General features: G+C 37.7%; 37 pseudogenes; all 37 read left to right on the forward strand.

The window, feature by feature from the left end:
- Positions 1–118: 118 nt before the first annotated feature.
- LOC140569764 (5S ribosomal RNA) lies at positions 119–237 on the forward strand (annotated as a pseudogene).
- Positions 238–422: 185 nt separating this feature from the next.
- LOC140571265 (5S ribosomal RNA) lies at positions 423–541 on the forward strand (annotated as a pseudogene).
- Positions 542–726: 185 nt separating this feature from the next.
- LOC140568215 (5S ribosomal RNA) lies at positions 727–845 on the forward strand (annotated as a pseudogene).
- Positions 846–1,028: 183 nt separating this feature from the next.
- Positions 1,029–1,147, forward strand: LOC140567938 (5S ribosomal RNA; annotated as a pseudogene).
- Positions 1,148–1,333: 186 nt separating this feature from the next.
- LOC140567322 (5S ribosomal RNA) lies at positions 1,334–1,452 on the forward strand (annotated as a pseudogene).
- Positions 1,453–1,638: 186 nt separating this feature from the next.
- LOC140567377 (5S ribosomal RNA) lies at positions 1,639–1,757 on the forward strand (annotated as a pseudogene).
- A 185-nt stretch (positions 1,758–1,942) lies between these two features.
- LOC140570020 (5S ribosomal RNA) lies at positions 1,943–2,061 on the forward strand (annotated as a pseudogene).
- A 184-nt stretch (positions 2,062–2,245) lies between these two features.
- On the forward strand, positions 2,246–2,364 carry LOC140568331 (5S ribosomal RNA; annotated as a pseudogene).
- Positions 2,365–2,550: 186 nt separating this feature from the next.
- Positions 2,551–2,669, forward strand: LOC140572099 (5S ribosomal RNA; annotated as a pseudogene).
- Positions 2,670–2,855: 186 nt separating this feature from the next.
- On the forward strand, positions 2,856–2,974 carry LOC140567378 (5S ribosomal RNA; annotated as a pseudogene).
- A 185-nt stretch (positions 2,975–3,159) lies between these two features.
- On the forward strand, positions 3,160–3,278 carry LOC140570022 (5S ribosomal RNA; annotated as a pseudogene).
- A 184-nt stretch (positions 3,279–3,462) lies between these two features.
- Positions 3,463–3,581, forward strand: LOC140568332 (5S ribosomal RNA; annotated as a pseudogene).
- A 186-nt stretch (positions 3,582–3,767) lies between these two features.
- On the forward strand, positions 3,768–3,886 carry LOC140572100 (5S ribosomal RNA; annotated as a pseudogene).
- Positions 3,887–4,376: 490 nt separating this feature from the next.
- On the forward strand, positions 4,377–4,495 carry LOC140572102 (5S ribosomal RNA; annotated as a pseudogene).
- Positions 4,496–4,681: 186 nt separating this feature from the next.
- On the forward strand, positions 4,682–4,800 carry LOC140567379 (5S ribosomal RNA; annotated as a pseudogene).
- A 185-nt stretch (positions 4,801–4,985) lies between these two features.
- On the forward strand, positions 4,986–5,104 carry LOC140570023 (5S ribosomal RNA; annotated as a pseudogene).
- Positions 5,105–5,288: 184 nt separating this feature from the next.
- On the forward strand, positions 5,289–5,407 carry LOC140568333 (5S ribosomal RNA; annotated as a pseudogene).
- A 186-nt stretch (positions 5,408–5,593) lies between these two features.
- On the forward strand, positions 5,594–5,712 carry LOC140572103 (5S ribosomal RNA; annotated as a pseudogene).
- A 185-nt stretch (positions 5,713–5,897) lies between these two features.
- On the forward strand, positions 5,898–6,016 carry LOC140569588 (5S ribosomal RNA; annotated as a pseudogene).
- Positions 6,017–6,201: 185 nt separating this feature from the next.
- LOC140568120 (5S ribosomal RNA) lies at positions 6,202–6,320 on the forward strand (annotated as a pseudogene).
- Positions 6,321–6,504: 184 nt separating this feature from the next.
- On the forward strand, positions 6,505–6,624 carry LOC140566363 (5S ribosomal RNA; annotated as a pseudogene).
- A 184-nt stretch (positions 6,625–6,808) lies between these two features.
- LOC140570182 (5S ribosomal RNA) lies at positions 6,809–6,927 on the forward strand (annotated as a pseudogene).
- A 183-nt stretch (positions 6,928–7,110) lies between these two features.
- On the forward strand, positions 7,111–7,219 carry LOC140567989 (5S ribosomal RNA; annotated as a pseudogene).
- Positions 7,220–7,404: 185 nt separating this feature from the next.
- Positions 7,405–7,523, forward strand: LOC140571118 (5S ribosomal RNA; annotated as a pseudogene).
- A 186-nt stretch (positions 7,524–7,709) lies between these two features.
- Positions 7,710–7,828, forward strand: LOC140571286 (5S ribosomal RNA; annotated as a pseudogene).
- Positions 7,829–8,014: 186 nt separating this feature from the next.
- On the forward strand, positions 8,015–8,133 carry LOC140572104 (5S ribosomal RNA; annotated as a pseudogene).
- Positions 8,134–8,318: 185 nt separating this feature from the next.
- LOC140572105 (5S ribosomal RNA) lies at positions 8,319–8,437 on the forward strand (annotated as a pseudogene).
- A 185-nt stretch (positions 8,438–8,622) lies between these two features.
- Positions 8,623–8,741, forward strand: LOC140569599 (5S ribosomal RNA; annotated as a pseudogene).
- Positions 8,742–9,229: 488 nt separating this feature from the next.
- LOC140566172 (5S ribosomal RNA) lies at positions 9,230–9,348 on the forward strand (annotated as a pseudogene).
- A 184-nt stretch (positions 9,349–9,532) lies between these two features.
- Positions 9,533–9,651, forward strand: LOC140565980 (5S ribosomal RNA; annotated as a pseudogene).
- Positions 9,652–9,834: 183 nt separating this feature from the next.
- On the forward strand, positions 9,835–9,943 carry LOC140568170 (5S ribosomal RNA; annotated as a pseudogene).
- A 185-nt stretch (positions 9,944–10,128) lies between these two features.
- LOC140571119 (5S ribosomal RNA) lies at positions 10,129–10,247 on the forward strand (annotated as a pseudogene).
- Positions 10,248–10,433: 186 nt separating this feature from the next.
- On the forward strand, positions 10,434–10,552 carry LOC140567885 (5S ribosomal RNA; annotated as a pseudogene).
- A 184-nt stretch (positions 10,553–10,736) lies between these two features.
- LOC140570248 (5S ribosomal RNA) lies at positions 10,737–10,855 on the forward strand (annotated as a pseudogene).
- Positions 10,856–11,040: 185 nt separating this feature from the next.
- On the forward strand, positions 11,041–11,159 carry LOC140567472 (5S ribosomal RNA; annotated as a pseudogene).
- Positions 11,160–11,637: 478 nt separating this feature from the next.
- Positions 11,638–11,756, forward strand: LOC140571935 (5S ribosomal RNA; annotated as a pseudogene).
- Positions 11,757–11,940: 184 nt separating this feature from the next.
- Positions 11,941–12,059, forward strand: LOC140567879 (5S ribosomal RNA; annotated as a pseudogene).
- The last annotated feature ends 126 nt before the right edge of the window (positions 12,060–12,185 follow it).

A 12,185-nucleotide genomic window follows, 5' to 3' on the forward strand; every position in this document is an offset into this window, starting at 1 on the left:
TTAAAAACTCTTTTGTGTTGTAAATTTTGATGTGTTGAAATGGAATGCTTTTTCTTGGTTTTGAACAAATGTGGTCTTATCTATGAAATTTGAATCCTCTAGTTTGCAAGGTTCTTCTGCTTACGGCCATTCCACCCTTAGAACGCCTGATCTCGTCTGATCTCAGAAGCTACCTAGGGTTGGGCCTGGTTAGTACTTGAATGGGAGACTGTCTGGGAATACCAGGTGTTGTAAGCTTTTCCAGTCCTGCAAACAATTAAAGCTTACATTTCCATGTTATTTACATCTTTTGCACAAATTTGTAGTTGAAACTCTTTTGTGTTGTAAATTTTGATGTGTTGAAATGGAATGCTTTTTCTTGGTTTTGAACAAATATGGTCTTAGCTATGAAATTTGAATCCTCTAGTTTGGAAAGCTCTTTTGCTTACGGCCATTCCACCCTTAGAACGCCTGATCTCGTCTGATCTCAGAAGCTACCTAGGGTTAGGCCTGGTTAGTACTTGAATGGGAGACTGTCTGGGAATACCAGGTGTTGTAAGCTTTTCCAATCCTGCAAACAATTAAAGCTTACATTTCCATGTTATTTACATCTTTTACACAAATTTGTAGTTGAAACTCTTTTGTGTTGTAAATTTTGATGTGTTGAAATGGAATGCTTTTTCTTGGTTTTGAACAAATATGGTCTTAGCTATGAAATTTGAATCCTCTAGTTTGCAAGGCTCTTCTTCTCATGGCCATTCCACCTTTAGAACGCCTGAGCTCGTCTGATCTCAGAAGCTACCTAGGGTTGGGCCTGGTTAGTATTTGAATGGGAGACTCTCTGGGAATACCAGGTGTTGTAAGCTTTTTCAATCATGCAAACAATTAAAGCTTACATTTCCATTTTTTTCATCTTTTGCACAAATTTGTATTTGAAACTCTTTTGTGTTGTAAATTTTGATATGTTGAAATGGAATGCTTTTTCTTGGTTTTGAACAAATATGGTCTTATCTATGAAATTTGAATCCTCTAGTTTGCAAGGTTCTTCTGCTCACGGCCATTCCACCCTTAGAATGCCTGATCTCGGCTGATCTCAGAAGCTACCTAGGGTTGGGTCTGGTTAGTACTTGAATGGGAGACTGTCTGGGAATATCAGGTGTTGTAAGCTTTTCCAGTCCTGCAAACAATTAAAGCTTACATTTCCATGTTATTTACATCTTTTGCACAAATTTGTAGTTAAAAACTCTTTTGTGTTGTAAATTTTGATGTGTTGAAATGGAATGCTTTTTCTTGGTTTTGAACAAATGTGGTCTTATCTATGAAATTTGAATCCTCTAGTTTGCAAGGTTCTTCTGCTTACGGCCATTCCACCCTTAGAACGCCTGATCTCGTCTGATCTCGGAAGCTACCTAGGGTTGGGCCTGGTTAGCGCTTGAATGGGAGACTATCTGGGAATACCAGGTGTTGTAAGCTTTTCCAGTCCTGCAAACAATTAAAGCTTACATTTCCATGTTATTTACATCTTTTGCACAAATTTGTAGTTAAAAACTCTTTTGTGTTGTAAATTTTGATGTGTTGAAATGGAATGCTTTTTCTTGGTTTTGAACAAATGTGGTCTTATCTATGAAATTTGAATCCTCTAGTTTGCAAGGTTCTTCTGCTTATGGCCATTCCACCCTTAGAACGCCTGATCTCGTCTGATCTCAGAAGCTACCTAGGGTTGGGCCTGGTTAGCGCTTGAGTGGGAGACTATCTGGGAATACCAGGTGTTGTAAGCTTTTCTAGTCCTGCAAACAATTAAAGCTTACATTTCCATGTTATTTACATCTTTTGCACAAATTTGTAGTTGAAACTCTTTTGTGTTGTAAATGTTGATGTGTTGAAATGGAATGCTTTTTCTTGATTTTAAACAAATATGGTCTAATCTATGAAATTTGAATCCTCTAGTATGCAAGGTTCTTCTGCTTATGGCCATTCCACCCTTAGAACGCCTGATCTCGTCTGATCTCAGAAGCAACCCAGGGTTGGGCCTGGTTAGTACTTAAATAGGAGACTGTCTGGGAATACCAGGTGTTGTAAGCTTTTTCAATCCTGCAAACAATTAAAGCTTACATTTCCATTTTTTTACATCTTTTGCACAAATTTGTAGTTGAAACTCTTTTGTGTTGTAAATGTTGATGTGTTGAAATGGAATGCTTTTTCTTGGTTTTGAAACAATATGGTCTTAGCTATGAAATTTGAATCCTCTAGTTTGCAAGGTTCTTCTGCTTACGGCCATTCCACCCTTAGAATGCCTGATCTCCTCTGATCTCAGAAGCTACCTAGGGTTGGGCCTAGTTAGCGCTTGAATGGGAGACTATCTGGGAATACCAGGTGTTGTAAGCTTTTCCAGTCCTGCAAACAATTAAAGCTTACATTTCCATGTTATTTACATCTTTTGCACAAATTTGTAGTTAAAAACTCTTTTGTGTTGTAAATTTTGATGTGTTGAAATGGAATGCTTTTTCTTGGTTTTGAACAAATGTGGTCTTATCTATGAAATTTGAATCCTCTAGTTTGCAAGGTTCTTCTGCTTACGGCCATTCCACCCTTAGAATGCCTGATCTCGTCTGATCTCAGAAGCTACCTAGGGTTGGGCCTAGTTAGTACTTGAATGGGAGACTGTCTGGGAATACCAGGTGTTGTAAGCTTTTCCAATCCTGCAAACAATTAAAGCTTACATTTCCATGTTATTTACATCTTTTGCACAAATTTGTAGTTAAAAACTCTTTTGTGTTGTAAATTTTGATGTGTTGAAATGGAATGCTTTTTCTTGGTTTTGAACAAATGTGGTCTTATCTATGAAATTTGAATCCTCTAGTTTGCAAGCTTCTTCTGCTTATGGCCATTCCACCCTTAGAACGCCTGATCTCGTCTGATCTCAGAAGCTACCTAGGGTTGGGCCTGGTTAGCGCTTGAGTGGGAGACTATCTGGGAATACCAGGTGTTGTAAGCTTTTCTAGTCCTGCAAACAATTAAAGCTTACATTTCCATGTTATTTACATCTTTTGCACAAATTTGTAGTTGAAACTCTTTTGTGTTGTAAATGTTGATGTGTTGAAATGGAATGCTTTTTCTTGATTTTAAACAAATATGGTCTTATCTATGAAATTTGAATCCTCTAGTATGCAAGGTTCTTCTGCTTATGGCCATTCCACCCTTAGAACGCCTGATCTCGTCTGATCTCAGAAGCAACCCAGGGTTGGGCCTGGTTAGTACTTAAATAGGAGACTGTCTGGGAATACCAGGTGTTGTAAGCTTTTTCAATCCTGCAAACAATTAAAGCTTACATTTCCATTTTTTTACATCTTTTGCACAAATTTGTAGTTGAAACTCTTTTGCGTTGTAAATGTTGATGTGTTGAAATGGAATGCTTTTTCTTGGTTTTGAAACAATATGGTCTTAGCTATGAAATTTGAATCCTCTAGTTTGCAAGGTTCTTCTGCTTACGGCCATTCCACCCTTAGAATGCCTGATCTCCTCTGATCTCAGAAGCTACCTAGGGTTGGGCCTAGTTAGCGCTTGAATGGGAGACTATCTGGGAATACCAGGTGTTGTAAGCTTTTCCAGTCCTGCAAACAATTAAAGCTTACATTTCCATGTTATTTACATCTTTTGCACAAATTTGTAGTTAAAAACTCTTTTGTGTTGTAAATTTTGATGTGTTGAAATGGAATGCTTTTTCTTGGTTTTGAACAAATGTGGTCTTATCTATGAAATTTGAATCCTCTAGTTTGCAAGGTTCTTCTGCTTACGGCCATTCCACCCTTAGAATGCCTGATCTCGTCTGATCTCAGAAGCTACCTAGGGTTGGGCCTAGTTAGTACTTGAATGGGAGACTGTCTGGGAATACCAGGTGTTGTAAGCTTTTCCAATCCTGCAAACAATTAAAGCTTACATTTCCATGTTATTTACATCTTTTGCACAAATTTGTAGTTGAAACTCTTTTGTGTTGTAAATGTTGATGTGTTGAAATGGAATGCTTTTTCTTGGTTTTGAAACAATATGGTCTTAGCTATGAAATTTGAATCCTCTAGTTTGCAAGGTTCTTCTGCTTACGGCCATTCCACCCTTAGAATGCCTGATCTCCTCTGATCTCAGAAGCTACCTAGGGTTGGGCCTAGTTAGCGCTTGAATGGGAGATTATCTGGGAATACCAGGTGTTGTAAGCTTTTCCAGTCCTGCAAACAATTAAAGCTTACATTTCCATGTTATTTACATCTTTTGCACAAATTTGTAGTTAAAAACTCTTTTGTGTTGTAAATTTTGATGTGTTGAAATGGAATGCTTTTTCTTGGTTTTGAACAAATGTGGTCTTATCTATGAAATTTGAATCCTCTAGTTTGCAAGGTTCTTCTGCTTACGGCCATTCCACCCTTAGAATGCCTGATCTCGTCTGATCTCAGAAGCTACCTAGGGTTGGGCCTAGTTAGTACTTGAATGGGAGACTGTCTGGGAATACCAGGTGTTGTAAGCTTTTCCAATCCTGCAAACAATTAAAGCTTACATTTCCATGTTATTTACATCTTTTGCACAAATTTGTAGTTAAAAACTCTTTTGTGTTGTAAATTTTGATGTGTTGAAATGGAATGCTTTTTCTTGGTTTTGAACAAATGTGGTCTTATCTATGAAATTTGAATCCTCTAGTTTGCAAGGTTCTTCTGCTTATGGCCATTCCACCCTTAGAACGCCTGATCTCGTCTGATCTCAGAAGCTACCTAGGGTTGGGCCTGGTTAGCGCTTGAGTGGGAGACTATCTGGGAATACCAGGTGTTGTAAGCTTTTCTAGTCCTGCAAACAATTAAAGCTTACATTTCCATGTTATTTACATCTTTTGCACAAATTTGTAGTTGAAACTCTTTTGTGTTGTAAATGTTGATGTGTTGAAATGGAATGCTTTTTCTTGATTTTAAACAAATATGGTCTTATCTATGAAATTTGAATCCTCTAGTATGCAAGGTTCTTCTGCTTATGGCCATTCCACCCTTAGAACGCCTGATCTCGTCTGATCTCAGAAGCAACCCAGGGTTGGGCCTGGTTAGTACTTAAATAGGAGACTGTCTGGGAATACCAGGTGTTGTAAGCTTTTTCAATCCTGCAAACAATTAAAGCTTACATTTCCATTTTTTTACATCTTTTGCACAAATTTGTAGTTGAAACTCTTTTGTGTTGTAAATGTTGATGTGTTGAAATGGAATGCTTTTTCTTGGTTTTGAAACAATATGGTCTTAGCTATGAAATTTGAATCCTCTAGTTTGCAAGGTTCTTCTGCTTACGGCCATTCCACCCTTAGAATGCCTGATCTCCTCTGATCTCAGAAGCTACCTAGGGTTGGGCCTAGTTAGCGCTTGAATGGGAGACTATCTGGGAATACCAGGTGTTGTAAGCTTTTCCAGTCCTGCAAACAATTAAAGCTTACATTTCCATGTTATTTACATCTTTTGCACAAATTTGTAGTTAAAAACTCTTTTGTGTTGTAAATTTTGATGTGTTGAAATGGAATGCTTTTTCTTGGTTTTGAACAAATGTGGTCTTATCTATGAAATTTGAATCCTCTAGTTTGCAAGGTTCTTCTGCTTACGGCCATTCCACCCTTAGAATGCCTGATCTCGTCTGATCTCAGAAGCTACCTAGGGTTGGGCCTAGTTAGTACTTGAATGGGAGACTGTCTGGGAATACCAGGTGTTGTAAGCTTTTCCAATCCTGCAAACAATTAAAGCTTACATTTCCATGTTATTTACATCTTTTACACAAATTTGTAGTTGAAACTCTTTTGTGTTGTAAATGTTGATGTGTTGAAATGGAATGCTTTTTCTTGGTTTTGAACAAATATGGTCTTAGCTATGAAATTTGAATCCTCTAGTTTGCAAGATTCTTCTGCTTATGGCCATTCCACCCTTAGAACGCCTGATCTCGTCTGATCTCAGAAGCTACCCAGGGTTGGGCCTGGTTAGTACTTGAATGGGAGACTGTCTGGGAATACCAGGTGTTGTAAGCTTTTTCAATCCTGCAAACAATGAAAGCTTACATTTCCATTTTTTTTTCATCTTTTGCACAAATTTGTATTTGAAACTCTTTTGTGTTGTAAATGTTGATGTGTTGAAATGGAATGCTTTTTCTTGATTTTAAACAAATATGGTCTTATCTATGAAATTTGAATCCTCTAGTTTGCAAGGTTTTTCTGCCTACGACCATTCCACCCTTAGAACGCCTCATCTCATCTGATCTCAGAAGCCACCTCGGGTTGGGCCTGGTTAGTACTTGAATGGGAGACTGTCTGGGAATACCAGGCGTTGTAAGCTTTTCCAGTCCTGCAAACAATTAAAGCTTACATTTCCATGTTATTTACATCTTTTGCACAAATTTGTATTTGAACTCTTTTGTGTTGTAAATGTTGATGTGTTAAAGTGGAATGCTTTTTCTTGGTTTTGAACAAATATGGTCTTAGCTATGAAATTTGAATCCTCTAGTTTGCAAGGTTCTTCTGCTTATGGCCATTCCACCCTTAGAACGCCTGATCTCGTCTGATCTCAGAAGCTACCTAGGGTTGGGCCTGGTTAGTACTTGAATGGGAAGACTGTCTGGGAATACCAGGTGTTGTAAGCTTTTTCAATCCTGCAAACAATTAAAGCTTACATTTCCATTTTTTTTCATCTTTTGCACAAATTTGTATTTGAAACTCTTTTGTGTTGTAAATGTTGATGTGTTAAAGTGGAATGCTTTTTCTTGGTTTTGAACAAATATGGTCTTAGCTATGAAATTTGAATCCTATAGTTTGCAAGGCTCTTCTGCTTACGGCCATTCCACCCTTAGAACACCTGATCTCGTCTGATCTCAGAAGCTACCTAGGGTTGGGCCTGGTTAGTACTTGAATGGGAGACTGTCTGGGAATACCAGGTTTTGTAAGCTTTTTCAATCATGCAAACAATTAAAGCTTACATTTCCATTTTTTTCATCTTTTGCACAAATTTGTATTTGAAACTCTTTTGTGTTGTAAATGTTGATGTGTTGAAATTGAATGCTTTTTCTTGGTTTTGAACAAATATGGTCTTATCTATGAAATTTGAATCCTCTAGTTTGCAAGGTTCTTCTGCTTACGGCCATTCCACCCTTAGAACGCCTGATCTCAGAAGCTACCTAGGGTTGGGCCTGGTTAGTACTTGAATGGGAGACTGTCTGGGAATACCAGGTGTTGTAAGCTTTTCCAGTCCTGCAAACAATTAAAGCTTACATTTCCATGTTATTTACATCTTTTGCACAAATTTGTAGTTGAAACTCTTTTGTGTTGTAAATGTTGATGTGTTAAAATGGAATGCTTTTTCTTGATTTTGAACAAATATGGTCTTAGCTATGAAATTTGAATCCTCTAGTTTGCAAGGTTCTTCTGCTTACGGCCATTCCACCCTTAGAACGCCTGATCTCGTCTGATCTCAGAAGCTACCTAGGATTGGGCCTGGTTAGTACTTGAATGGGAGACTGTCTGGGAATACCAGGTGTTGTAAGCTTTTCCAGTCCTGCAAACAATTAAAGCTTACATTTCCATGTTATTTACATCTTTTGCACAAATTTGTAGTTGAAACTCTTTTGTGTTGTAAATTTTGATGTGTTGAAATGGAATGTTTTTTTTTTGGTTTTGAACAAATATGGTCTTAGCTATGAAATTTGAATCCTCTAGTTTGCAAGGTTCTTTTGCTTACGGCCATTCCACCCTTAGAACGCCTGATCTCGTCTGATCTCAGAAGCTACCTAGGCTTGGGCCTGGTTAGTACTTGAATGGGAGACTGTCTGGGAATACCAGGTGTTGTAAGCTTTTTCAATCCTGCAAACAATTAAAGCTTACATTTCCATGTTATTTACATCTTTTGCACAAATTTGTAGTTAAAAACTCTTTTGTGTTGTAAATTTTGATGTGTTGAAATGGAATGCTTTTTCTTGGTTTTGAACAAATGTGGTCTTATCTATGAAATTTGAATCCTCTAGTTTGCAAGGTTCTTCTGCTTACGGCCATTCCACCCTTAGAATGCCTGATCTCGTCTGATCTCAGAAGCTACCTAGGGTTGGGCCTAGTTAGTACTTGAATGGGAGACTGTCTGGGAATACCAGGTGTTGTAAGCTTTTCCAATCCTGCAAACAATTAAAGCTTACATTTCCATTTTTTTACATCTTTTGCACAAATTTGTAGTTAAAAACTCTTTTGTGTTGTAAATTTTGATGTGTTGAAATGGAATGCTTTTTCTTGGTTTTGAACAAATGTGGTCTTATCTATGAAATTTGAATCCTCTAGTTTGCAAGGTTCTTCTGCTTACGGCCATTCCACCCTTAGAATGCCTGATCTCGTCTGATCTCAGAAGCTACCTAGGGTTGGGCCTAGTTAGTACTTGAATGGGAGACTGTCTGGGAATACCAGGTGTTGTAAGCTTTTCCAATCCTGCAAACAATTAAAGCTTACATTTCCATGTTATTTACATCTTTTACACAAATTTGTAGTTGAAACTCTTTTGTGTTGTAAATGTTGATGTGTTGAAATGGAATGCTTTTTCTTGGTTTTGAACAAATATGGTCTTAGCTATGAAATTTGAATCCTCTAGTTTGCAAGATTCTTCTGCTTATGGCCATTCCACCCTTAGAACGCCTGATCTCGTCTGATCTCAGAAGCTACCCAGGGTTGGGCCTGGTTAGTACTTGAATGGGAGACTGTCTGGGAATACCAGGTGTTGTAAGCTTTTTCAATCCTGCAAACAATGAAAGCTTACATTTCCATTTTTTTTTCATCTTTTGCACAAATTTGTATTTGAAACTCTTTTGTGTTGTAAATGTTGATGTGTTGAAATGGAATGCTTTTTCTTGATTTTAAACAAATATGGTCTTATCTATGAAATTTGAATCCTCTAGTTTGCAAGGTTTTTCTGCCTACGACCATTCCACCCTTAGAACGCCTCATCTCATCTGATTTCAGAAGCCACCTCGGGTTGGGCCTGGTTAGTACTTGAATGGGAGACTGTCTGGGAATACCAGGCGTTGTAAGCTTTTCCAGTCCTGCAAACAATTAAAGCTTACATTTCCATGTTATTTACATCTTTTGCACAAATTTGTATTTGAACTCTTTTGTGTTGTAAATGTTGATGTGTTAAAGTGGAATGCTTTTTCTTGGTTTTGAACAAATATGGTCTTAGCTATGAAATTTGAATCCTCTAGTTTGCAAGGTTCTTCTGCTTATGGCCATTCCACCCTTAGAACGCCTGATCTCGTCTGATCTCAGAAGCTACCTAGGGTTGGGCCTGGTTAGTACTTGAATGGGAGACTGTCTGGGAATACCAGGTGTTGTAAGCTTTTTCAATCCTGCAAACAATTAAAGCTTACATTTCCATTTTTTTTCATCTTTTGCACAAATTTGTATTTGAAACTCTTTTGTGTTGTAAATGTTGATGTGTTAAAGTGGAATGCTTTTTCTTGGTTTTGAACAAATATGGTCTTAGCTATGAAATTTGAATCCTATAGTTTGCAAGGCTCTTCTGCTTACGGCCATTCCACCCTTAGAACACCTGATCTCGTCTGATCTCAGAAGCTACCTAGGGTTGGGCCTGGTTAGTACTTGAATGGGAGACTGTCTGGGAATACCACGTTTTGTAAGCTTTTTCAATCATGCAAACAATTAAAGCTTACATTTCCATTTTTTTCATCTTTTGCACAAATTTGTATTTGAAACTCTTTTGTGTTGTAAATGTTGATGTGTTGAAATTGAATGCTTTTTCTTGGTTTTGAACAAATATGGTCTTATCTATGAAATTTGAATCCTCTAGTTTGCAAGGTTCTTCTGCTTACGTCCATTCCACCCTTAGAACGCCTGATCTCAGAAGCTACCTAGGGTTGGGCCTGGTTAGTACTTGAATGGGAGACTGTCTGGGAATACCAGGTGTTGTAAGCTTTTCCAGTCCTGCAAACAATTAAAGCTTACATTTCCATGTTATTTACATCTTTTGCACAAATTTGTAGTTGAAACTCTTTTGTGTTGTAAATGTTGATGTGTTAAAATGGAATGCTTTTTCTTGATTTTGAACAAATATGGTCTTAGCTATGAAATTTGAATCCTCTAGTTTGCAAGGTTCTTCTGCTTACGGCCATTCCACCCTTAGAACGCCTGATCTCGTCTGATCTCAGAAGCTACCTAGGATTGGGCCTGGTTAGTACTTGAATGGGAGACTGTCTGGGAATACCAGGTGTTGTAAGCTTTTCCAGTCCTGCAAACAATTAAAGCTTACATTTCCATGTTATTTACATCTTTTGCACAAATTTGTAGTTGAAACTCTTTTGTGTTGTAAATTTTGATGTGTTGAAATGGAATGTTTTTTTTTTGGTTTTGAACAAATATGGTCTTAGCTATGAAATTTGAATCCTCTAGTTTGCAAGGTTCTTTTGCTTACGGCCATTCCACCCTTAGAACGCCTGATCTCGTCTGATCTCAGAAGCTACCTAGGCTTGGGCCTGGTTAGCGCTTGAATGGGAGACTGTCTGGGAATACCAGGTGTTGTAAGCTTTTTCAATCCTGCAAACAATTAAAGCTTACATTTCCATTTTTTTTCATCTTTTGCACAAATTTGTATTTGAAAGTCTTTTGTGTTGTAAATGTTGATGTGTTGAAATGGAATGCTTTTTCTTGGTTTTGAACAAATATGGTCTTAGCTATGAAATTTGAATCCTCTAGTTTGGAAAGTTCTTCTGCTTTCGGCCATTCCACCCTTAGAACGCCTGATCTCGTCTGATCTCAGAAGCTACCTAGGGTTGGGCCTGGTTAGTACTTGAATGGGAGACTGTCTGGGAATACCAGGTGTTGTAAGCTTTTCCAATCCTGCAAACAATTAAAGCTTACATTTCCATGTTATTTACATCTTTTACACAAATTTGTAGTTGAAACTCTTTTGTGTTGTAAATTTTGATGTGTTGAAATGGAATGCTTTTTCTTGGTTTTGAACAAATATGGTCTTAGCTATGAAATTTGAATCCTCTAGTTTGCAAGGTTCTTCTGCTTATGGCCATTCCACCCTTAGAACGCCTGATCTCGTCTGATCTCAGAAGCTACCTACGGTTGGGCCTGGTTAGTACTTGAATGGGAGACTCTCTGGGAATAACAGGTTTTGTAAGCTTTTTCAATCATGCAAACAATTAAAGCTTACATTTCCATTTTTTTCATCTTTTGCACAAATTTGTATTTGAAACTCTTTTGTGTTGTAAATTTTGATGTGTTGAAATGGAATGCTTTTTCTTGGTTTTGAACAAATATGGTCTTATCTATGAAATTTGAATCCTCTAATTTGCAAGGTTCTTCTGCTCACGGCCATTCCACCCTTAGAATGGCTGATCTCAGAAGCTACCTAGGGTTGGGTCTGGTTAGTACTTGAATGGGAGACTGTCTGGGAATACCAGGTGTTGTAAGCTTTTCCAGTCCTGCAAACAATTAAAGCTTACATTTCCATGTTATTTACATCTTTTGCACAAATTTGTAGTAAAAAACTCTTTTGTGTTGTAAATTTTGAAGTGTTGAAATGGAATGCTTTTTCTTGGTTTTGAACAAATGTGGTCTTATCTATGAAATTTGAATCCTCTAGTTTGCAAGGTTCGTCTGCTTACGGCCATTCCACCCTTAGAACGCCTGATCTCGTCTGATCTCAGAAGCTACCTAGGGTTGGGCCTGGTTAGCACTTGAATGGGAGACTATCTGGGAATACCAGGTGTTGTAAGCTTTTCCAGTCCTGCAAACAATTAAAGCTTACATTTCCATTTTTTTACATCTTTTGCACAAATTTGTAGTTGAAACTCTTTTGTGTTGTAAATGTTGATGTGTTGAAATGGAATGCTTTTTCTTGGTTTTGAAACAATATGGTCTTAGCTATGAAATTTGAATCCTCTAGTTTGCAAGATTCTTCTGCTTATGGCCATTCCACCGTTAGAACGCCTGATCTTGTCTGATCTCAGAAGCTACCCAGGCTTGGGCCTGTTTAGTACTTGAATGGGAGACTGTCTGGGAATACCAGGTGTTGTAAGCTTTTTCAATCCTGCAAACAATGAAAGCTTACATTTCCATTTTTTTTTCATCTTTTGCACAAATTTGTATTTGAAACTCTTTTGTGTTGTAAATGTTGATGTGTTGAAATGGAATGCTTTTTCTTGAT

Source organism: Salminus brasiliensis, chromosome 11 (genome assembly GCF_030463535.1).
Source record: "Salminus brasiliensis chromosome 11, fSalBra1.hap2, whole genome shotgun sequence".
Lineage (NCBI taxonomy): Eukaryota > Metazoa > Chordata > Actinopteri > Characiformes > Bryconidae > Salminus > Salminus brasiliensis.